This window comes from Puma concolor, chromosome C2 (assembly GCF_028749965.1).
Source record: "Puma concolor isolate L17-30 chromosome C2, mPumCon1.1.hap2, whole genome shotgun sequence".
Taxonomy (NCBI): domain Eukaryota; kingdom Metazoa; phylum Chordata; class Mammalia; order Carnivora; family Felidae; genus Puma; species Puma concolor.
In genome coordinates this window covers 85,882,139-85,905,974 of record NC_141675.1, presented here as the reverse complement: position 1 = coordinate 85,905,974, position 23,836 = coordinate 85,882,139, and the positions used below count along the sequence as shown (strand labels likewise).

General features: G+C 47.5%; 1 long non-coding RNA gene across 1 annotated transcript in view; it reads right to left on the bottom strand.

Annotated features, from left to right (window-relative positions):
- Positions 1–5,687: 5,687 nt before the first annotated feature.
- LOC147577383 (uncharacterized) overlaps positions 5,688–23,836 on the bottom strand; it is a 54,442-nt gene continuing 36,293 nt past the window's right edge. Inside the window, exons 2-3 of the long non-coding RNA XR_015240222.1 lie at positions 8,855–8,995; positions 5,688–6,104 (exon numbers count right to left, since the gene is read on the bottom strand). This is a non-coding gene — a long non-coding RNA (uncharacterized LOC147577383). The remainder of the gene's footprint in view (positions 6,105–8,854; positions 8,996–23,836) is intronic.

Below are 23,836 nucleotides of genomic sequence, written 5' to 3'. Positions count from 1 at the left end.
GGGGAAGCAGAGGGGGGAGAGAGAAGGAAGGAAGGGGAGAAGAGGAAGGAGAGGGAAGCAGAGGGGAGAGAGAGGAGGAAGGAGGGGGAGGCAGAGGGGGGACAGAGGAGGAAGGAGGGGGAAGCAGAGGGGGGAGAGAGAAGGAAGGAAGGGGAGAAGAGGAAGGAGAGGGAAGCAGAGGGGGAGAGACAGGAGGAAGGAGGGGGAAGCAGAGGGGAGAGAGGAGGAAGGAGGGGGAAGCAGAGGGGGGAGAGAGAAGGAAGGAAGGGGAGAAGAGGAAGGAGGGGGAAGCAGAGGGGGGAGAGAAGAGGAAGGAGGGGGAAGCAGAGGGGGGACAGAGGAGGAAGGAGGGGGAAGCAGAGGGGGGAGAGAGAAGGAAGGGGAGAAGAGGAAGGAGAGGGAAGCAGAGGGGGAGAGAGAGGAGGAAGGAGGGGGAAGCAGAGGGGGGAGAGAAGAGGAAGGAGGGGGAAGCAGAGGGGGGACAGAGGAGGAAGGAGGGGGAAGCAGAGGGGGGAGAGAGAAGGAAGGGGAGAAGAGGAAGGAGAGGGAAGCAGAGGGGGAGAGAGAGGAGGAAGGAGGGGGAAGCAGAGGGGAGAGAGGAGGAAGGAGGAGGAAGCAGAGGGGAGAGAGGAGGAAGGAGGAGGAAGCAGAGTGGGGAGAGGATTGCAAGTAGCAGAAGTGGAAAGAGAAACAGAAGCAGAATAAGTAACTGGGAAGAAAGCAGCAGCAGGGAGAGCAGAAGCCGACAGGCCTGAAGGAGAAACCAAAGCCCACACAGCAGAAGCAGAAGCGGGAGCAGAAGGCGTGTCCGCGGAGGGCTATGAAGAGAGGACACAGAGCTGGCCGCTGTGAGCTGTCTGCTGTCCGAACCCCCGTTTCCCCCTTGAAACAAAGAGGCTGGTGACCCAGTGAGATGTTGCCGCGATTCTAGTGGCTTGGATCATGAGGATGAGGCTGGGGGTAGGCAGGAAATGTTCCCCAGATGAAAGGGAGAATGAAGGAATGAACTTTGATCAAGCACCCTCGAGGGGCCGCGCACAGGAAGAGGAGACTCAGGCCCTGCTTTTCCTGAGCCCATCGTCTGAGGCCGGGCCACGCTAAGGGTCAGAACAGGGGTACAGATGGCAAGGCCCAGAATCAGCGAAATGAGGAACCATCAGAGAGGCTTTAGAAAGAGGAGAGGTTTGAGTTCAGAGTCAACGGGTAGAAGTGGAATTTAATCGATGGAGTTGGGGTGGGCAAGAAGGGCTCTCCTCCTCGGAAAGAAGGACGATCGAGACTGTCCGCTTTAGCCAGGCTGGGGGTCTGCGTGGGACACCAGCCTCTTATGCCCAGGGCTGAGGATAAAAAGCATCAGACTCGGAGATTCTGACAAGCCCCTGCCCATGAAACAGCTCCTCTCCCAGGCAAGAGGTCGACGGCATGGAGGTCAGGCCTGTCCTGCTGGGGAGAGATGGCCACTGGGCTGCATCCCACTTCGCCAACTAGACGTGCCTGTGAGGTGACCAGAGGGCACCCAGGGTGCTGAAGAACAGACACCTCCAGATACTGGAGTACAAGCTTCCAGGGAGGAGAGAGAGCTGGGCTGGCCAATAACCCTCTAGTGTCCCCAGTCCTCTGAGGGGTTGCTCCTTCTGGGAAGCCAGCAGCCTTGAGGGTGGCCCACGAATCTGACAAGGATATCCAGCCTGTCCCCAGAACAGACACTTCCCCGATTCCGCTCAAGGAACAGATTCTGCAGGAGTGCTCAGTCAGGTAAGCATCTGACTCTTGATATCGTCTCAAGTCATGATCTCACAGTTCATGGCTTTGAGCCCCGCATTGGGCTCTGCTCTGACAGCTCAGAGCCTGGAGCCTGCTTCAGATTCTGTGTTTCCTCTCTCTCTCTCTCTCTCTCTGCCCTTCCCCTGCTTGTGCACTCTCTCTCTCTCTCAAAAAATAAACATTTAAAAATAAATTTTTTAAAAAGGAAATTTTAAAAAAGGAAAGAAAAGAAAAAAAGAAACATTCTACAGAGCTGCCTCAGCCTTCCACCATGGAGCGGCCCAGAGAAAGCGAGAGTCCAGCTCCGAGCAGAGAATCTCAGGCCTTGTGAGAATATAAGAGAGAGCAAGGGGCCCTCAGTCCTCCCGCATGTCCCCCAAAGACCCCAGCACTTGTTTCATAAGCACTGCCCCCTCCTGAGAAGCCACGCCTACGTTATAGTGAGGCCAACACAAGGGGACCATCGTCTGATGAGGCAAAACCTGCATGGACTTAGGGCATCCCAATCCCTTCCCTCCAGGCCACCACAAACCCCACCACTGTGGTGAGATCAGAGGAAGGGTCTCTCACGTGCATGTGCGTGTGGGCGTGCACATGTGTGTGAGCGCGGGAGGGGGAGAAAGATGCGTTGGGGAAAGTTGGGGAGTTCCAAGAAGCGACTGGATCGGTCACAGGGGAAATTTCAAGAGATGGCGAACATTGGAGTCAAATGGGGAAATCAGAGGCGAGAGGAAAGGACAGAAGGAAAACCCTCGGCCCCGCTAACGTGAAAAGCTTCCTAAGTCTGGTGAATACTCTTTGGAAAATGGCTGGTGACGCATTTCTCTAAACAGCACCTGCACCTCCGTGTACCCACGAGAAGGTATGAGCAGGGCAGCACACTGTGGTGGCTTGGAGCACTGGCTCAGCAAACAGAGCGCCTCTCTGAACTTCAGGCTCATCATCTGTAAAGTTACTCATGAATGGCTTAGAGCAGTCCTGGCAGACGGGAGGTGCTCCATAACTCCTAGTTATTATATTGCTATAGGATGCATGTATAAACACCTACAAATTGACTGATTAGAAAAAGTATGTTAAAGCCTGAATGGGCAGTAAAAATTTATATTCTGAGGGGGTCAAAGGTGAAGGTACTCAGGGAGGAGGGGCTGTTCTCCTTCAACGTGCCGGGAATAAGAGGAGCCGTGACCACTTTCCCAAACCAGTCTTGTCTCTGAGTTCCATTCACTTTGCGGCAAACGACCACCACCGATCCACCTTGGCTGTCTCAAAGTTTGCAATTACGGTAAAATTCGGGGACTTTTCAAGTCACTTCATGGCAGGCCAAGCTGTCTGCCCTGCCCCTCCCATGCTGGAGCATCTCGGGAAAATACTTGGAGAGCTACAGATGAAAGAAATGGTTGTGGTGTAGGAGGATCAAGGCTCCAAGGCTTCTGTGAGCAAGAAAGGAAGGCGGCCCGGCCACCTGGTTGCCATGATTCATGAGGTCCCTCGACTCGCCTTTCCAGGCTAGGTAGCCAATCCAGCATTTTCTATGGACATTGAAATACCAGCTGGCCATGCTGGACAGAGAAGGCATATCCCCGGATTCTCTCGAATCTGCCCGTTCTTCCCCATCTCCACCCCCACCACCCTGGCCTAAGCTGCTTCTTTGGCTCTTCTGGAGCCCGATGACCTTGAAAGCCTCATGATGTTAAAATGAAAATCTGATCATGGCAGATCCCTGCTTGAGATTCCCACTGGCCTTAAAATAAAAGCCAAATGTCTTCCTGTGCTCACACAGGCAGGTCCATGTGGTCTGGCGTTGCCCACCCCCTCTTGCCCAAGCCCCTGCATTCCAGCCATAGCGGCTCTCTTTCAGTTCTTAAGTACACCAAACTCCTCATGGTCTCAGGGCCTTTGCACAGTTACTCCCTCTGTTAGGAACATTCTCCCCACCACCCCGCACCATTCCCCCCTTCACCCTCACCTGCCCCTGATTTTCATTCAGCCCCCCCCCCATTCTTCTCTTCCAATCACAATTCAAACACTTCTTGGGAGAAGTCTCCCCTAACCCCCTGGACTGGATCAAGTCTCCAGGCCCTAAGTGCTCATGACACCCTATGTTTCCCTTCATATCACATCTCCCAATATCTAGCAGGAGCCTAGCAATAAATGTCTATTAAGTGAATGAATTTCATTTTCTAGGTTTCCAGGGGGGTAAAAAGCCCCATTGCAAAATGAAAAGAGCACAGGAATGGGTGTCCAGAGATCTGCATTTCAGCCCCACTCCGTTCCGGTCAGCACTATGACGTTAGGCAAGGCTCTTCCCATTTGGGGACTTTGCATGATACCAAGGAGACCAAGGGGTCTCTCAGGGCCCTCCCAGCTCAGCTCACAGTTTCCTGTTGCTGAGTGCATGGATTTTGGACTCCTCCTCCCCTGGGTCACATTGGACCCAGCAGTGACATGGTAGGAGTGGAGGGGACATGAATACCCTTAATCCCTCTTGTGCTTGACAGCAACTTTCACAACCAGAGCCAAGGGAATACTTGGTCACCTGCAGTTTAATTGTCGGTTCCATTACTTAAACAGTGACTGAAACTTTCCATTTCCTCTTGAAACAGCCAGAAAGTAGCCATAGCTCACCACAGCATGTTCCGAAGGCAAAATGCACAACCTATAGGTGCACGACTCAATGTAGGCAGTCTTTAAAATAAAGCGTTTACCATTGTCAATGTCATGTTCAAGAATAAATAAGGACACGTCCCGCAAATCAGCTTTCGGATCTCCTTTCTGCCCTAGGATATATTCCTTCCCCCAGTGAACTTTTATTCCTTCTGACTTCCATTGTTAGATCTCCAGAATTAGAATGTCTAGCCTTCTTTTGCTCAGAACACAAAGTAATAATTATTCCCACTTTGTTTCCACAGAAGCAGCCGTGTCTCCTATTTGTACACTTGATTTCTAAACATCATTTAAATGCAACAGCGAGAAAATAGAGTAATTCAGGAGCAGCAGATAGGAACCTGATTCCAGTCACTCTCTGGACAAGACATTTTCTCTCAACAATTCAAAGGCCCTTGAAATGTGCACTTAACCATACAACGTGTTTTGTGTGTCAGTGGCACAGTCTCTTTGTTGAGAATTAATTGTATGTGCCTTCACTCCTGTTGAAACTACCCTCTGAGAAGCCTGGCAGACTTCCAGGGACCCCGGCCCCTGGAACTGACACCCAAGTTCGGGACTTCTTAGTGACTCGGAATCTGAGAGCTGGACATTCACACAGTGTTCTTGCTTAAAGGTTCTCTTTGCCGTAAGCTACCCGAGAAGTCATCACAACGTACAGAGGACAATGAGCTCTTCACTTCCCGTGAAGTCACCCTCCTGTCACTCCAAGGGCACCTTCTTTGCGTCTGTGCACATCAAAGAAGCTTGAGGGCAAGATCATAGCCCCCTGGCCCAGCCCTAGATTGCCAGCACACAGTGAGGTCAACAACAACAGAATGCTTTCCTGATTCATGGTAATTCATCTTCAAAGGAACAGTCCCCTCTCTGAAGGATCCTCAGGCATTTTAAGATGAGTTCCATCAAATCAGGCTCATAAAAGCCCTTCCGGCTTAATTAATTTGCTCCAGGTAACTTGTATAGAAAGACTGAACACAAAAGAAAATTAAAATACGTCCCAAAGGGGCGCCTGGGTGGCGCAGTCGGTTAAGCGTCCGACTTCAGCCAGGTCACGATCTCGCGGTCCGTGAGTTCGAGCCCCGCGTCGGGCTCTGGGCTGATGGCTCAGAGCCTGGAGCCTGTTTCCGATTCTGTGTCTCCCTCTCTCTCTGGCCCTCCCCCATTCATGCTCTGTCTCTCTCTGTCCCAAAAATAATTAAACGTTGAAAAAATAAAAAATAAAAAAAAAAAAAAATACGTCCCAAAGTGGTGGTGTTCTCCATCCCTTGTTGAACAGGGTAAAGAAATTTGGACATTTCTCTGAAAGTGATAGCCATTTAGATTTTAATCAGAGCACTAACTGAAGTACTTAACATCTCCACTGTGCACTCAGGAAAACGGAGAACAGTTTCTCGGTTGAACATCTCTGTCGCAAAATTTCTACAGGATCACGGTGGGGATGACAATCATCCGTGATGTTGCAACAGCTAGTCTCCTCCCAACACACACCAAACACTGACAATATTCATCTCTCAAATCAGAATCGTTCTCGGCACTGTACAGATAGCTTTGACGTGGGTGGACACCAACGCACAGACAGGTGACACAGCTAATTGGTGAGCTGGTTCTTAGTTGCCATCTGAGGGTACTCCATTACCAGGTTGATTGATATTCATGTCCCTTGTGGTAAAGTGAGGCTTTTAGAGGGAAAAGAAGCACAAGACAATTAAGACGAACAACAACAACAAAGAGTCCGGTGTTTGTTCCCAAGCTTATGCTCTTTGAACATGGCTTTGGAAAATGGTTTAGTCAGCATCTTTCCTACTTCTCCCACCTCTAACATTTCAGGTGAGAGTCAGAGGGAATTTTAAAAGACTGGAAGTTCTTGGCTGGTGGTATAGCCCACCTTGGAACAGAAAGTCCCAGTACAGTCCAAGTTACCCCCATCTCCTCTCCCTCTCTCTCCTTCTCTCCCTCTCTTTTTCTCTTTCCCTCTCTCTCTTTCTCTCCCCACCTCTCCCTCTCCTCTTTTCTTCCTCTCCCTCTCTCTCTCTTCCTCTTTCTCCCTCCCTCTCACTCTCCTTCCCTCTCTCTCTTTCCCTCTCTCTCCCTCCCTCCTCCTTCTCTCTGTTCCACCTCTCTCTCTCTCCTCCCACTCCCGCCCCCTCTCTCTCCCCATCTCCCTCTCTCCATTTCTCCCTCTTTCCTTCTCTCTCTCTCTTCCCCATACATACACAAGATCACTCAGCCAGAGGGAGTTTGGGGAGAAGACAGGCCAGCAGGTTTTTAGTGCCTTTCACATTTCCCTTTCAATGAACTTAAGTAAAACATCTGTCTTTTTCGGCATATGGCCCAGAGAGTCACCTGCTAATACTATGTATCTAGCAGGGGCTCTTTAGCTAAGGCAAAGTGCAAAGAGTCTGAAATGCACAGGTAATTTGTATTCCCGCAGAGATGGATCACTTGGTGATACACTGAGTTTCCATCTGTGGCAATGAGGAGAGGAACACTTAAAACTTTAAGTGTTCTTTTTATAAAATAACATTGAAACAGGGGCGCCTGGGTGGCGCAGTCGGTTAAGCGTCCGACTTCAGCCAGGTCACGATCTCGCGGTCCGTGAGTTCGAGCCCCGCGTCGGGCTCTGGGCTGATGGCTCGGAGCCTGGAGCCTGTTTCCGATTCTGTGTCTCCCTCTCTCTCTGCCCCTCCCCCGTTCATGCTCTGTCTCTCTCTGTCCCAAAAACAAATAAACGTTGAAAATAACATTGAAACAGAAAAACAAAGAGCTAAGCCCTAACAGCCCAAGTGATGCCAAAATAGTGCAAATCATTTCAATGTTTTTCAAAATCCCTAAAAGTAATAGTCCACGGACACACCAACCCCTCCCACCTGCTTTCACGAAACCTCACCGATGGTGGAGAGGAAGCTGAAGGAGGGTCTGTCGAAGAAGATGTGCCAGTTAAAAGCCAAGGCAACCCCACAGCCGCGTTGTACTGCCCACTCCGCCACGTCCAGGATCCTCTGACACCCAGACTCTCTCCAATTCTCTCCCTCCCCCACCCATCTCTTTTTTAAGCAGGTTATTTAAAGAGATCTCAATGAGAAGAAAAATCCCTCTTCTTTCCAAGGTGGAAGGTAGGGGACAATTGTCCTCGAGAACACAGGCTTCACTCGGTTAGCTTGTGGCAGTTGTGATAAACTGTGAACACCCCCAAAGGAATGACTTAAAAAAAAAAACCCAAAACCCTAATCAAGGGGAGGTGTCAGTAAACAAGCACTTTTTGTGCACCTGAGCGTCAGGGCCACGAACAAGTTTAGAGCTTAGCAGCCATGGGGGCCCTAGGTGAAGCCCCCGCTCATTCACTTACTGTGCACCCTGGGGCAGGTTTTCTCATCTTTGGAAGCATCCAATTCCTCATCAGCAAAATGGGGATAGTAACAGCACCTCCTTCGAAACGTTGTTGGGAGGACTGAATGAGGTCATTCACGTGAGCGCAGCTAGTCACACGTGGCCCAGGGTGAGTGCCTAATGCATGTTAATGCTGATCACTTATCTTTTATTATCTTCTTTGAGATAGCATACAGGATATGGGATGGGGGCCCATGGATGATGGATATCTCTAAGATTCACGGAACAATGAGGCTCATCCTGGCTCCCCTGAAATTTCAGGGCTCAATTAATTTCTGAACATCAAGCTTCACTGTCCTAGGGACTTTTGGGAAGAGCTTGAGGAGCAAGTGTTCACCGCATCCACAACTTTTTTTTTTTTTAATTTTTTTTTCAACGTTTTTTATTTATTTTTGGGACAGAGAGAGACAGAGCATGAACGGGGGAGGGGCAGAGAGAGAGGGAGACACAGAATCAGAAACAGGCTCCAGGCTCTGAGCCATCAGCCCAGAGCCTGACGCGGGGCTCGAACTCACGGACCGCAAGATCATGACCTGGCTGAAGTCGGACGCTTAACCGACTGCGCCACCCAGGCGCCCCAACACAACTTTTGAATAGAAATGAGTATCATCATGATGGCTCTGAGCAGATGCACTCTGTATCAGCCCCTACAGGGAAAGCTGCAGGTGTTTTCCGTGCTTGCCTTGTTGAATTGCTTTCTTGCTTTCTGTTTTTTTTTTTTTTTTTTTTAATGTTTAGTTATTTATTTTTGAGCTAGAGAAAGAGAGAGTGCACGGGGGAGGGGCAGAGAGAGAAGCCAAAGCAGGCTCCACGCCGTCAGTGCAGAGTCTGACACGGGGCTCAATTCCACAAACTGGGAGATCATGACCTGAGCCGAAATCAAGAGTCTGATGCTTAACCGACTGAGCCACCCAGACGCCACACCGTAGACAAAGAATTGCAATGCGATTGCCTTCTTTTAGTCACATCGTCTGTGATAGAAAACTGGACTCTCCATACTTGGGAGGAGCCCCGGGGAGTGAGGTAAAGAAAGGTCTACCTGTGCCGGAGCAGCAATAACTTTCTAAGGAGTTTGCCCCTTTTCTTCTCAAGTAGTCACAAGCAGGGTTCAAATCCTAGCTCTGCCACCTTCTGTGGAAACCTGAGCAGGCCACTCATCCGCTCTGAGCTCATTTTCCATCTGAAAAATAGGGAGAGGAAAAAACAAATAAATACATAAATGTGCAAAAGAGACTAAAGGGAATAATACAAGGTAAGCACATGACACGTGCAAACATATGACACAAGGTATATGGCAGTGAGCACGTACTTCGTAAACAGTAGTGCTCATTATACAAATTGGAGCGGCGTGTGACCATTCCTGGGTCAGAGAGGACAGTTTCCTCGTGTGAACACTAACAGGTATTTGGCCAGCGTTAGCCCCCAAATGAGGAGACCTGGAGCACGGACCCACTTCCTCGCGGTGTGACTTTGCAAACGTCGCTTCCCCAGCCTGAGGGTCAGGCTTCTCGTATGAAAATGAAGGGGCCGGACAAATCATCTCAGATGCCTTGGAGCTCAGAGCCTTGGACCGTGGGGTTCCAGTGTCTAGGATTATACTCCTGGGCGTGCTTCATAACAGTAACAGGATCAAAATACACGTAGCACTTCAATCTATGACCCAGCATCTCACTCTCGGGTACACGTCCAGCAGAAAAGCGTATACGGTTCAACAGTGTGTGCAGGAACCTTCACTACGGGGCTGTTTGTCAGAGCCAGGAGCCAACAACAAACCAAACGTCGAGCCACAACACGATGGGGAAGTAACTGTGGGCTATTCTTCACACAGTGGAATACAACACAGCAACGGGGAACGAGCGAAGTATTGCTACATGCTAACAAAGGGAACGCGGCACAGAAATCCGAAGCGGGTGGAAGAAGTGGGACGTGAAAGAGTTCACACTGTTTGATTCCATTTACATGAAGTTCAGAAACAGGCAAAAGTAATCCATGATGTTAGAAGCCCGGATCGCGGTTACCTCTGCATGACAATCGCAGCGAGAGGAGTGGAGTTTCAGGGGGCCAGTGAGGCACCATTTATTGACACAGGTGTGTTCACTTTGAAAACACAAAGAGCTACACATACACGTTGTGATTTGTGGGTGTGCACATATGTATACATGTTATAGTTCAATAAGAAGTGTATGTAGAGTATGCACAGAACCACATTTGGGGGCGTCTGGGTGGTTCAGATGGCTAAGTGTCTGACTCTTGATTTCGGCTCGGGTCATGATCTCATGGTTTGTGAGATCGAGCCCCGCATGGGGCTCTGTGCCGATAGCTATCAGCTGATAGGCTATCGGCACAGAGCCTGCTTGGTATTCTCTCTCTTCCCTTCTCTCTCTGTCTCTCCCCCTTCTCTCTCTCTTTCTCAAAAATGATAAATAAACTTAAAACACAAGGATCAAGAGTAGATGAGGAAGGAGATATAACCTGGGGCCAGAGTGTTTATATTTTAAGTCCTTGTATCCTAGGCTGAGCTTTATGGACTCTTTGACATAAGGCACAACAGGGAGCCACTGAAGGGTCTGTAAGCTGCTGAGATCTTCCAAAAGCACTTCCCATCACATCAACATGCTTTCTTTTATCTTCCAGTCTTACGGATGAACCGTGCTCTCCAGGCACAGACCAGCTCCTGCACACCTCCACGCAACCCCGTTCCCTCTCGCCTACCCAAGAACATGACCCCAGCCATGCTCCTTCTCTCTCCTGCATCATCAACACCTTCTCCTGATTGGGCCTTTGACACTAGCACACAAATGTGCAATTATTTCTCCCGTCTGAAAAATACAGGTGTGCTCAACCTCATTTTCCCCCATCACTTCCTCTGTATGGCAAAATTCCTAACAACATTGTAATGCTGGACACTTCTACTTCCCACCCTCCCATTCTCTATTAAACACGTTTCAGCTGAGCTTTCACCCCTCCCCAGAATTCCATCAAAGAAATGACCTCCACACAGCCCCACCCGGTAGCCAGTTCTCCAGTCTCCACCTTGCTTGACCTTTACGCAGCAGTGACCTAGTCAATGACTCCTCCTCAAAGCAACGCTCTTTACTTGGCTACCAGGGCACTCTGCTGGCTTTCCTCTTACTTTACACCCTGCTCTTTCCCAACCCTTGCTGCTTCCTCCTCTTTTCTGGAGTTCTTTATCTTGAAGTTGCCCCAAAGCTCAGTCTTTGGATCCCTTCTCTATCTACACTTATTACCCTGGTGATCTCATTCATTTCCATGCTTTTAAATTCTGTCCACAAGCTGATGACTCCCAGATTTATACATGTGATCTATGTTTCCCCTCTGATTTCCAGACACATAAACCCAATTGCTGCTGACATCTCCACTTGGACAGTTAGTAGGCATCTGAAACTGAGCTCATGATCTGTCCCTCCTCGTACAGTCACCCTCATCTCAAAATGGCATCTCCATCCTCCCAGGTCCCCCAGTCAGATGGTCATCCTGACTCTTTTCTCACAGAATACATCCAATCTATTAGTGTCACACTGCTAAATGGTGGGAAATAACAGGACAGAGAATGGTCATGTCCTGTGCAGCTTTCTTTTTTTTTTTTTTTTCAACGTTTATTTATTTTTGGGACAGAGAGAGACAGAGCATGAACGGGGGAGGGGCAGAGAGAGAGGGAGACACAGAATTGGAAACAGGCTCCAGGCTCTGAGCCATCAGCCCAGAGCCTGACGCGGGGCTCGAACTCACGGACCGCGAGATCGTGACCTGGCTGAAGTCGGACGCTTAACCGACTGCGCCACCCAGGCGCCCCCTGTGCAGCTTTCTAAAGGACAGCTGAGCACAAGCCTAAACATGAAGGTTGGACCTCGACCATTGTTCTCTGAAACAGAGTGTGGCCTCTTGCACTACGTACTCAAATACCTCACACACACACACACACACACACACACAAAAACCTCTTTAATATGAATGAAAAAAATAGAATAATTGGTAATGGATACCAATCATTCAGCCTTAGATGGAAAGGATTGTGCAGACCTTAGTGAAATTAAATGCTTCATTTTATTAGGGAATCTCTCCATTGGGACTCCTAGCCCAAGGTCCCCAGGCTCTGTACCACACACTGAATTTCCAACATGGGCACACAGCTGTTTAGAAAAGAAACAGCACTTCCTATGACTAGTATAAAGCCTACTGGCTAACCCAGAGTGCTTGTCTGTCAAAAAAAGAGTCTAACAAAAACCAGATGATTTTACTCATAGGCTCATAATGGAATCTAAAAAACAAAACAAAGAAACACACAAAAAGCAGAAATAGACCCAAAGCTGTGGAAAGCAAACTGATCATTGTCAAAGGAGAGGGGAGTGGAGGGATGAGCAAATGGGTGAAGGGGAGTAGGAGATACAGGCTTCCAGTTATGGAATGCATAAGTCACAGGGATGAAAGGTCCAGCATAGGGAATGTCGTCAATGACATTGTAATAAGGGTCCATGGTGACAGACGGTAGCCACGCTTGTGGTGAGCATAGCATAACGTACAGAGAAGTTGAATGACTACATTTTACACCTAAAACTAATGTAACACTGTGTGTCAACTATACTCAAACAAATTTTTGGAAAAACTTTTAACGGGTCCAAGGGGATCTAAGCAAATGCCTGGCATCGTGCGTCCATTCCCTCGTCTCACGTGCTCTAAGAAATTACTAATCCATCTTGCTACCCTTTCCCTTTCAACGTGGATTTGATTTCAGAATTACTTTCAACCCAGTAGCCCAAGGAGCCACTACCAATTGATCTATCACCTTTGGCAGACAAGTTGAAACCTAATGATCCTCTCTTGTCTGGTCCTTGACAAGTATTTGTGTAATCACATATACATACTCAAAAACAAAAAAAGAAATGAGAGCAGTAATGTTATGCCATGAAAGTTAGGCTCAAAACCCAGCCACCTCCGGGATAGGGGGTATTTCCACCCTCCACTCATCCCTTCCTCAAAACTATCCACATAGGGGCGCCTGGGTGGCGCAGTCAGTTGAGCGTCCGACTTCAGCCAGGTCACGATCTCGCGGTCCGGGAGTTCGAGCCCCGCGTCGGGCTCTGGGCTGATGGCTCAGAGCCTGGACCCTGTTTCTGATTCTGTGTCTCCCTCTCTCTCTGCCCCTCCCCCGTTCATGCTCTGTCTCTCTGTCCCAAAAAAAATAAATAAACGTTAAAAAAAAATTAAAAAAAAAAAAAAACTATCCACATAACATCTAATAGCTCATGTGACGATGAACAATCCTTGCCCTCTACCAAGGTATATTTCTGATAATCATATTGTTTTTTTTTTTTTTATTTTTTTAACGTTTATTTATTTTTGAGACAGAGAGAGACAGAGCATGACCGGGGGAGGGTCAGAGAGAGGGAGACACAGAATCTGAAACAGGCTCCGGGCTCTGAGCCGTCAGCACAGAGCCCGACGCGGGGCTTGAACTCACAGACCGCGAGATCATGACCTGAGCCGAAGTCGTCCGCTTAACCGACTGAGCCACCCAGGCGCCCCTCTGATAATCATATTGTAAGTGGGTTATATTTTCTTATAATAACAATAGAATAACTGGAGGTTGTGTGTCTGATTGAGAAGTCGGCAGCAACTAAATCACAAAGATGATCCAACAATAGCCTCCTATAATTAATTAAGGTCTGAAACTTTAAAGTCCCTTAAAATGGGCCTCCATATACCATATATATGGATCAGTCAGTGTTTATGATGTGCTCACATACCACGTGAGAGCATCCAACTCTCCCGAATCACCAGTTAACCCACCTAAAATGAAGACAGGAACTTCAATAAATGGTAATTAACTTTTTAATTTAAAGAATTGGGTTTGCCTTCTTAGGAATTAAGAAGGCTTTAGGGGATAAGTTGGGTGATCCAGATTTCTTTGAAGAAGAAAAGAAGCTGCCAAGGGAAATCTGAACCACGGTTTTCTCATTTTCTTAAACAGACCTCATTGGCCAATGTTTCTTGAAGACGTCTTTGAGCCAGACATTATGCTGAGGGCTCCTGCAAACAAAATGCCTCAAACTCACTCCACTGACCTCAGAGCTGCACCTGTAGGACCATTCTTTCCAAAATAGCTGTTGTATTCTCTACGTATTTGAAGACTTTACTACAGAGTTTGATGGCATCCTAAGTGTCACCTTTTTGTTTAACTTATTTTCTCTCTTTTTTTAAATTAAGAAAAATTTTTTGAACTTATTATTGAGAGAGGGAGAGAGAGGGCAAGTGGGGAGGGGCAGAGAGAGAGGGAGACACAGAATCCGAAGCAGGCTCCAGGCTCTGAGCTATCCGCACAGAGCCCAATGCAGGGCTTGAACTCACAAACCGTGAAGTCATGACCTGAGCCGAAGTCAGACGCTTAACTGACTGAGCCACCAAGACGCCCCAAGAATGTAATTTTTTTTAACATTTTATTTATTATTAAGAGACAGAGAGAGACAGAGCACGAGCGGGGGAGGAGCAGAGAGAGAGAGGGAGACACAGAATCCGAAGCAGGCTCCAGGCTCTGAGCTGTCAGCACAGAGCCCAACGCAGGGCTCGAACTCACGAACCGTGAGGTCATGACCTGAGCCGAAGTCGGATGCTTTAACCAACTAAGCCACCCAGGAGCCCCTTTCTCTCTTTAATATATAATGTTTTTACTAATTTTCCTTAATTTAAAGTAATCACACAGTAAAACAATCATCTGGAATCTCCAGGTAACTTTTACTAGTGCTTCTCAACCCAAACTGCACATCAGAATCACCCAGGGAAGCTTTCAAAAATCCTAATGCCTGGCAGCACCCCATACTACCTAAATCAGAATCTCTGGGGTGGGAGCAAGGCATCAGGATTTTAAAAGCCCCCGGGTGCTTCTCATGTGCCCGGGTCCCTACACGGAAGCAGGCAGGTGTCCTTTCTTACCACTCCGTAAATACCTGACCATGCCTGAAGCAGACCTCCTACTGCTGCTGGATTCGGTCAGCTCTGTTCTCTAGGAAGAGCCTCATTTTTCCCCAATAAAAGTGGTATTTTTTTGGCCTAGAGTTAGCAGTGAATACGGTAATCAGGCAACAAGAGAAAAGCCTTCGTGGATGTTGCCTATTCTGACTTCCAAGAACGGTCACGTTCTGTTTGGGTTCCTTTTTCTCACCACGTGATGACAGGGGAGACTGTGTGGAGCTCACTCCACCCACATCAAGTCCTCAGTGCGAGGGGCTCTGAAGAAGATAGAAGGAGTGTCCGTCCAGATTCCACCGCAAAGTCCCTTATTTTACTTTGGCAGGGCTGCTGTAACAAAGTACCATAAGCTGGGCGGCATAAGCCAACAAACTGATTCTCTCATAGTTTTTCTCTCATATGCTAGAAGTCTAGGAACAAGGTGTCAGCAGGGCCACACTGACCCAAAGTCTCTAGGGGAGAACGCTTGTCTCCCCCAGCTTCTGAGGTTGCTGAGTCCAGGCTCTCTGGCTCACAGCCGTGCACCGCCCCCCCCCACCCCCCATCAGGGGCCCTTTTCTCTCTGTGGGGCTGTCTTCACATGACCTTCTTGTAAGGACAGCAGTCCTTGGATTTGGGGCCCACCCTCATCCAATGTGACCTCATCTTAACTAACTACATCTGCAAAGACGCTATTTTCTTTTTTTTTTTTTTTCAGTGTTTATTTATTTTTGAGACAAACTGAGCGTGAGCAAGGGAGGGGCAGAGAGAGAGGGAGACACAGAATCTGAAGCGGCTCCAGGCTCTGAGCTGTCAGCACAGAGCCCAACAAGAGGCTCGAACCCACAAACTGTGAGATCATGACCTACGCTGAAGTCAGAAGCCTAACTGACTGAGCCACCCAGGCACCCCGACCCTATTTGCAAATGAGGTCACATTCCCAGGTTCCAGGAAGACATGGATTTGGGGGACCCACTACTGAACCTAGTACACCTCATAAACTACTTGTGGGTATTTTCATCCCTAGGAGGCAGGCAGGAGAAACGTTTTATCCCAGTCTACCTGTAAATCTGGTTAGGTAATTAATCCTTCTCTAGAATATTGGAAAGGAAACCATCTGTGCATAGCAAAAGAAAACAATTTGGTTAATTAGGTTGGCCTTTTAAATGTTTTTAAGACAGACAAAAAAGGCAAGGATTATGCTTGTGTTTTTCTCAGGTTTTGTTCCAATTTTTAGCCATTTTGCTAGTTACGGGCCTGTTTAGAAAGAGCAAACATGTAATATTTACAGTGTAACCAACTCATTTTTTTTGTCCTAATGAAGCTTGACAGAGTATATCTCTCTCGCACACGCACAGAGGAACTGAACTGCAAAGTCCTTTTATTGTTCAAATATAACATTGTAGGGGCGCCTGGGTGGCGCAGTCGGTTAGGCATCCGACTTCGGCCAGGTCACGATCTCGCGGTCCGTGGGTTCGAGCCCCGCGTCAGGCTCTGGGCTGATGGCTCAGAGCCTGGAGCCTGCTTCCGATTCTGTGTCTCCCTCTCTCTCTGCCCCTCCCCCGTTCATGCTGTCTCTCTCTGTCTTAAAAATAAATAAACGTTGAAAAAAAAAATTCAAATATAACATTGTAACTATTCATTTAGGTGGCCCCAGGAAGCTGGAAAGGAGCACAGGCGGATGGTCAGACTTGGTAGGAATTCCTGTGAGATAATCATTTAACACTATTTGCTTCTACTTCACCAGCAACCTTCTTCTGCAAAATCTGAGGCAGGCCAGGTCTATTGTCTATATTGCTCTTCAACCACCGGCCCCAGGTGTATTTGCAAAATTAAACGGTGTTAGGCTTTGAGGAATGAAAGGCATTTATAAAATGCCAACAGTCCCCGAGGTCCCTGTGCTGACCTAGAGGTCTGGGTTTGGGAATTCACTACTCCCACCCCCATTTCTTCCTGTCATTTGAGCTGTCGCCTTGGAGATGTCACAGCCCATATGTGCTTCCTTCTGTGAAATGAGGCCCATGATCATTGGCTCTGGAACATCAGGGAAGCGGGAAGAGCAGCCCGGAGACGTTAACTTATTCTCACCCCCAAGTCGCACCAGCTCCATGCTGAGAAAGGCAGCCGGCAGACCAGGGATGGAAGATGGACAGCAGTGAAGAATCAAAAACAAGGATGCGGGCTCTGGAGTTGGACTGCCTGAGTTCAAATCTTAGATCCATTTTGGGGAAGCAGGGAGACACGTAACTCCTCGAAGCCTATTTGTTCATCTGTAAAAGGAGGATGACAGTGCCTGCTTCATAGAGTTGTGCGGAAATAATGTGATAGTGAACATAGCAAAGTGCCCAGCACATAGCGAGCACTGAGCAAATGCCACCAGTGTCTTAAGAGTACGTGAGCCAAAAGTAAGTAGAAACATTCCCTAAACACAGATTCTTCACTGTCGGCTTTACTCAGCTGGCTCTGCCGTCAGCTGTTTATTTCAGATCTGTGGCAAAGGAAAAGTGAGCCCTATGGGCAGAACGGTAGCTGGGCCCCAGAAAAGACAGAACAGAAGCATGTATCAGGTCTCAGAGGAAACTTCAGTTTGCCCCCCTCCCCCCGGGCACCTTGGGGGTGTTTTCTGTTCTGCCTACCACACGAGTCGAAGTTAAGGAAGGACTCTGTGAAGGACCTGTAAATTATTAGATGTTTTCCAAGAAAGAACCTGGTAAATGGAAAAAATGAACGTGTGGTCATTGCTTCCCACTGTTAGGACGACAGGGAAACATCCCAAGGAGGGAAGAAGCTCAAGAGAAGGTTGTGGTGCTTACAGGGATTAGTCTTAAAACGGACCTTAGGATCCACTGCCTGGGGTGGGTGTGGTGAGGTAAAGAAAATACAGTGCCTGGTGCACCGGCCCCCACCCCAGACCAACTGAATCACATTCTGTGGGGGCAGGCTGTGGCCTGGGGCAAAGAGGGGTGGGGGAGTGTTTGGGGGACTTGGGTCTTTTTTTTTTTTAGCTCCCTAGGGGGCTCAAATGTTCTACAAGGTCAAGAGCTGCTGTTGGAAAGTCTTATGCAGAGCTGGACGCTGGGGCTTAGGCTGTTTTGTCCCAGCCTGAGTGGCCAGAGCTAACCTGGGGGAAGGGAGTTTGGGGAAGAAGCGAACAGAGGAAGGAAGAAGGGAAGTAGCTTGGTGGGAAGGAAGAAAGGATCTGAATCTGAAAGGCCCGCCAACGTTAATTGCTAAATTTGACCTTAGGAAAAGTTAAATTAATGTGTTGTGTCTTGTGCAGACGCTGTGCTTGGAACCTTGACAAGCGAGACATTATGCAATCGTGACATCATGCCAACCCTGTGAGACAGGCATCCCTGCCCCATTTACCAGAGGAAGAAAGGGAGGCCCAGAGAGGTGACAAGGTTTGCCTAAAGGCATCTGGCGGCTGGCTGGCTGAGCTGGGATCCCAGAGCAGGTGTCCCGATTCCAAGACCTGACAGGAGCACTGGTGAGAAGACCCAGTTTGGATTTTCTTGGAATGTTGGCACCGACCCGGACTGGACTCATGTCCTGAGGAATAAAGAAGATGAGACAGACAGATCAATGAGTACAGGAAACCAAAACACTGAAGACCCAAATACCTGGGAATGCCTAAATTAGATAAAATAATCAGGATCTCCAGGCCTCCGAGATTCCCTTGCCCCTTGGCAGGAGGTGGGCGTGAACTTGTGCTGTTCTTGCACAAGACCCAGAACTACAAAGGCCGGAGCCACCCAAGGAGGTGCACACGGCCAGAAATACACCTGTGCGAAGGTCGTCAGGAGCTGAATCTCGCTGCCGAGACCTGCAATTCCCAGCAAGCAGCGCGGCGGCGAAGCTGCCAGATAGGACTTGGAAACACGGAGAAATAGGCGCCACATGGGTTGGTGGGCGGGGCAGGGAGTGTGCACCACGCAGGGCGGCGTCCAGGCCCCCTCCCCCCCGCCCCCCCGCGGGCACGCAGCGGGTGTGACCACATCGCAACCCAGGGCACCCCAGCCCGGCTCTCCATGGTCACCTCCCCCTGCCTCACTCGGAGCATCCTGCGTCAGTGACCTACTTTCTATTTGTTACTTTATTATTTTTTAAATGAACTTTTCCCAAAAGGCACAAGAGTATAGTGAAGAATATAACTTGTGCCCACCACCAGGCTTTGTCAAATCCTAACATTCTTTTCCATACTTACTTCAGATGTATTTTTTATTTAGAGCACGAGTGGGGTAGGGGCAGAGAGAGAGGGAGAGAGAATTCCAAGCAGGCTCCTCACGGTCTGTGCAGAGCCAGACCTGGGGCTGGAACTCACAAACTTGTGAGGTCATGACCTGAGCTGAGCTGAGCTGACTGAGCCACCCAGGCGCCCCTGGATGTTTTTTTTTTTTTTTTTTTTTAAACAAAACGTCGAAAATACCTTTGAAGCCTCCATGCACCACTCCCTGATTTCTTTTCCCTTCTGTTGATCCCAAGGGAAACCACTGTTGGAAATTGGATGTTAATTATTCACATGCGTGACTTTTCCTTTTACCACATGTAGACATCCATAAATAATCAGCAGTGTTTTCACATACTTTTAACTTAATCTTGGGGCGCCTGGGTGGCGCAGTCGGTTAGGCGTCCGACTTCAGCCAGGTCACGATCTCGCGGTCCGTGAGTTCGAGCCCGGCGTCAGGCTCTGGGCTTCATGGCTCGGAGCCTGGAGCCTGTTTCCGATTCTGTGTCTCCCTCTCTCTCTGCCCTTCCCCCGTTCATGTTCTGTCTCTCTCTGTCCCAAAAATAAATAAACGTTGAAAAAAAAAAAATTTAACTTAATCTTACTGGAATCATGCTATAAACTTAATAAAACCTATATAATATTAATAGATTGTGATAATAAATTTTAAAGAAAATAAAAGCTAAATAGATAAATACTATATGAAATATGGTTTTAAAATAAATATTAATAGAGATTAAATCAAACTGCTACTTGCTTTATTTTTTGCTAACACTAGGGATTCCTCTATGTTCATGTTAATTCATTTATTTTGATGCTATACAGTATCTCATTGTATGAAAATACTATAATTTATGTATCCCTTTGATGGACAGGCAATTTTTCCACCTTTTCCCCCAATTTGTTCCAATTTGTTACTGTTGCAAACACTGGCAGAATGAGTATTGGTGCATCTGTGTGGGTTTGTCCTAGGAGTGGATGCGGCCGGGGAATGTACATCCTTCACTTCTTTTCAGCCTCTTTTGCCTGTTCCTTGCTGTCACCGGTATTTTCCCAGACAGGATAAGATCAGGAACCAAGGGCCCTCTGGAACTCCTGGAACCGAGGCTGGGATCCAGAAATACTACCTACTCCAGCAGAAACGGCTGGACATAAGCACTCAGTACATTGGAGTGTCCACTCGGAGCTAGGTGGGCTGTGTGTACAGGTCATCTGGGCCAGGGCCTCCAGCCCAGATGATCTTGAGGAGCTGAGGAAGTCAAGCTGCTCAATTCAGATTGAAGCCTGCAGCACCCCCATCTGTGTTTTGGGGCCCAACCTAAAACAGCTCCCCTATTTTTTTTAATGTTTATTTATATTTGAGAAAGAGAGAGACAGAGACAGAGAGACAGAGCACGAATGGGGGAGGTGTAGAGAGACAGAATCCGAAGCAGGCTCCAGGCTCTGAGCTGTCAGCACAGAGTCCGACGCAGGGCTCGAACTCACAGACTGTGAGATCGTGACCTGAGCCGAAGTCGGACGCCCAACCGACTGAGCCACCCAGCCACCCCACTTTCTCCCTTTTAAATATTTAACTTCATTTTCCCCGACTGTCAAAGTAATATGTACTCTTGGCATAAACTTTAAAATTTTTAGAAAAATATTTTTACACTAATCGTAAAATTTCACTCATCAGACACATTCACTATTAACATTTTAGCCTATGTGTCTTGTTTTTTTCTAAGTATTGTCCCCTTGCCTGTATATTCTATTGTACTCTGATTTTTCACCTAATATAAATTTCTATATTGTTAATACATTATAAACATAATTTTAATTTATTCAGGTTATTGGATATTTTACATAGTGTTTTATTATCTACCTAGTCACTCCTTTATATTGGATACTCAGGTTATTCCTAATTTCCGTTTTCACAATTAAAACACAATGGGCATCTTCAGAGATAAATATTTGATGGACTTTTAGATCCTTAAGATTCTAAGAATCTTAGAAATCTAATTCTTAGAAGGCCAAAGGGCATTTTTAAAGCTTTTGATAGATATTACAAAACTGTTCTAGAAAGACAACTATATTACAGCCCCACTGACAGTGTTCAGAATGCCCAGCTGCCCTGCCTTTACCCAGTCAATTCATTGTGAGCTCTCCTTACACTGGGGCTCAGATGTGGAAGGAAAGGGAACCTTTAAATGCTGGCAGGTTTGGTGGAAAAGAACGTTGGGCATCCTCCCAAGCGGTGTGTATTAAGCTGTTTCCTTCCATGAGAACCAACAAGACAGCAAAATGGATGAATCATACTGTGGGAAAGTTATACTCCAGAACCAGGTCTCTTATATATAGTAGACAGTTGAAAGAGCCCACTGGGACAGTAGAAGAGGTACTATTTAAATTTCCTTAGTTTGAAAGCAACAACAACAATAAAAAGACTCTGGTTAACTTAAGCAAAACAAAAAAGAATTTATTGGAGGAGACTGAAGCCAAGGGGCTGTGTGTACTGTTGGGCAGGTTGTACACTGTACAACTCAGGTCATGGGGAATCATTCATTTTGTCACCTATGTGAATGGCACTTGCTAGAATTGTACAGTGCACTGCCTACACAACCGTATGCAGCAGCCCTGCTGGAATAGCTCATAAAACAGGATTGTTCAAAGTATCTGTGCTTAAGGACTGGGTTTATTATTGTTGTTGTTATTACGAAAAGCCATTGTAGATCAATACTTGGGTAAATTAAATTAATATGAATTACCAGAAAAATGAAATGCCACTTGATGTCTCTACAGTGCCAATTACTACAAAAGTTCCTAAGTGCTCAGTTTCCGAACTTACCTCACTGTAGACATGTAACACGTAGTTTGGGAAACAGAACTGGTCCACAAACCATAGCATGATTACATTTGAGGAGTCCTGATATAGATTAGCCAAATGCAGAAAAGTGGGAATGGAATGAGGAATCTAGAACAAGTAGACCCAAGAAGTCAATCTCCTGTCCATCTCCCATTACAGTTTTCTCTCCTCCTGCCAGTACGATGAAAACTCGCTGCAGAATGGCTTTCGGCAGATGGCAGAATGTGCACCAACTAACAGCTCTCTCATCTTATGTCTTACAGCCTCAGCCACCGGAGAAAGAATTATTGGTCCCAAATCCAAAAATTCCAGAGAGGGGGCTTCACGGCCTAGCTGGGGTCTGGGGCTCACTCCTATAGCTAGAAGGTGTGTCACTTGTGGCCCGGGGCGGGGGGGGGGGGGGGGGGGGAGGAAGGGGAGGGGGGATGGGGGAGGACATGTAAGAAACCATGGGAACCATGGGAACCATGTGAATGTTGCTGGGAGCAGTTCTCAGAATAGGGGTACGGTGTTACCCGAAATAAGTGAATGTGCCAGGTAGATAAAACAGTACACATTTCAATTATTAGGTATACGTTTTCCTTTATCTATATTCTAGTGCAGTTTTCCTCTGAAATATATTGCCCTTCCCATAAAAAGGGCTTACGAACAAATAAATGTGGGGAAAACTACAGATTTCAGCACCCTCCCAGAAATTCAGAAGACAGACATATTAGCATATTAAAGGTTCTGAGAAGTCCTGCAAGAAGGAAACCTGTTTAACTGCGCTTAATCCAGTGTTGCCTGAGCTCATTTGATCACTCAAACCATTTTTAATGTAACATCCAGGAACATCCCATAGATTAGTGTTTCAAGAACATGTTCTGGGAAAGCCTTTCTAGGTGATGAGATGTTCCCCAGAAAGATGTGACTCAAATCCTTATAAAAAGAAAATAGGGGCATCTGGGTGGCTCAGTTGGTTGAGCCTCTGACTCTTGATTTCAGTTCAGGTCATGATCTCACGGTTTGTGAATTCAAGCCCCAAGTCAGGCCCTACACTGGCAGCATGGAGCCTGTTTGGGATTCTCTCCCTCCCTCCCTCTCTCCCTTCCCCCGCTCTTTCTCTGTCTCTCAAAATAAAGAAATAACCATTAAAAAAACAAAACAAAACAAAAAAGTTTTAAACAAACCAGAGAGCCGGGTATTTACAGAAACTGGCAAATTATTTGCAAAGAGGCATTTTATAACCCAAGTTAACCACCATCAAAGAGACCAGCTTCTAGGCTCAGAGTTTTATATGTTCAGCCTTATGAACATGGGGTACATCTCTGCAACTCCAAACCTTCCCTCTCTGGGACATTCCTTTCCCAAGGCCCTCTTCCAGGTTGCTCAGAACCCTTTGCATGTGATGTCTGGTACCCCGCCTCCTTCAAAGTAAGGCGTATCTTTACGCCATTAGGTGGCTGGCCATTGTGGTTTGCAAAACCAACTTAATAGCACAGGGCACCTGTTCCTCCCTGCGTGCTTTGTGATAAAAGGCCCCACTGGGGTGAGCAACACACTCGAGAGCCGCGTTAACAATACGCCACGTCTGGGGAAGCTTGGAGGTGGGGCCCATATTCGTAAGTATAATGAAGGCCTTCTCCTGTTTAAAGAGAGATTAGAATCTTATCCCAGATCATCCAGCTGGATTACAGGCACAACTAAAGGACAGAGTAAGCCGCCTGGGCAATCAGCATCAGAGGACAGACTATAGGTTGGCCCCCAAGTCTGGAAACACAGGCAAATGTATCATCAATGGTTGATGATATATTACAATGCTATTGATTGATACTATAGTATAATGCATGATAAAATAGAATCTATGTTTTCAGACTTTGTGGCCAAGTTGCCAAAGCCAGTATTTATATCATGCAGTGACCAAATGTCCGAAGGCACTGTTCTAAATGCTTCACCTGAATTAGCTAATTTAATTCTCAACAACCCTGTGAAATGGGTACGCTCAGTCA